The sequence below is a fragment of the Penaeus monodon genome, chromosome 20 (assembly GCF_015228065.2).
Source record: "Penaeus monodon isolate SGIC_2016 chromosome 20, NSTDA_Pmon_1, whole genome shotgun sequence".
NCBI lineage: Eukaryota > Metazoa > Arthropoda > Malacostraca > Decapoda > Penaeidae > Penaeus > Penaeus monodon.
The window spans coordinates 11,988,132-11,988,979 of NC_051405.1; the positions used below are offsets into that span (position 1 = coordinate 11,988,132).

The following is an 848-nucleotide window of genomic DNA, read 5'->3' on the forward strand; positions in this document are numbered from 1 at the left end:
GTATCTTGTGACATTGGATTGAAAAGTATGTTAAGAAGAAACCAAATAAGAAATATAAATTCAAAAGTAAAAATAGAAACTTTATTATTCTGTTTTGCATTGTTTTCATATAGAGTTGTAAGGTGGGATTATCTGAGATGAAATAGAGCATCATGTGCAGACATTAATATTGACACTTGTTTTTCTTCGTTAAAACATAAATTTTAATTGAAAATGTTATTATCCACCCATTATTCCTCCTCATCCCCAGCTCACTGTCTATACATAAGTTTGTCTACAAATGAAATCAGCCTGATAGGTATAGAATTACTTTTTCTTGCCTTTTGACTTAAAATAAGTTATTAAGATAAGATTGCGCATCATATTTGCATAGTATTTATGTATAATTTAAATTATGAGCTGGTTTAATTCTCAGCTTACTTTTTGTGTGCTATTGTTTTTATTTTACTATTACATACAGATCTACATTATCCAGTATATGTGAGGGAATAATTTTATTTCTTTTATTTCCAACTACTTAAGAAATTTCATAGCCTTCCCTGTATAAAAAAATATGTGATTCACTCATTAATATGAAACATAGCAAAATAATTTTTTTAAGCCTTGTGATTATTGAATTTTTTTTCTCCTTGAAACCATCTTCAGATTAAGTACTTGGCCTGTCTGACCTCATTTTCCCCCCAATATCTTGAATTTTTGAGGGGAAATGTCATTATTTATATTTTTAATACTTTCGTCAGTACTATTTTTATTAGAGTTGTCACCCATATTAGAATAATGTTCATATAGTAATGGTAATGATAAGAATATACCTACCCCCCAAAAAGATTATATTTAAGGAATGAGGT

General features: G+C 28.1%; 1 protein-coding gene across 1 annotated transcript in view; it reads left to right on the forward strand.

Annotated features, from left to right (window-relative positions):
* The window catches only part of LOC119585629, a gene marked incomplete in the record, with an annotated part of 5,565 nt that overhangs the window by 1,884 nt on the left and 2,833 nt on the right, over window positions 1-848 (forward strand).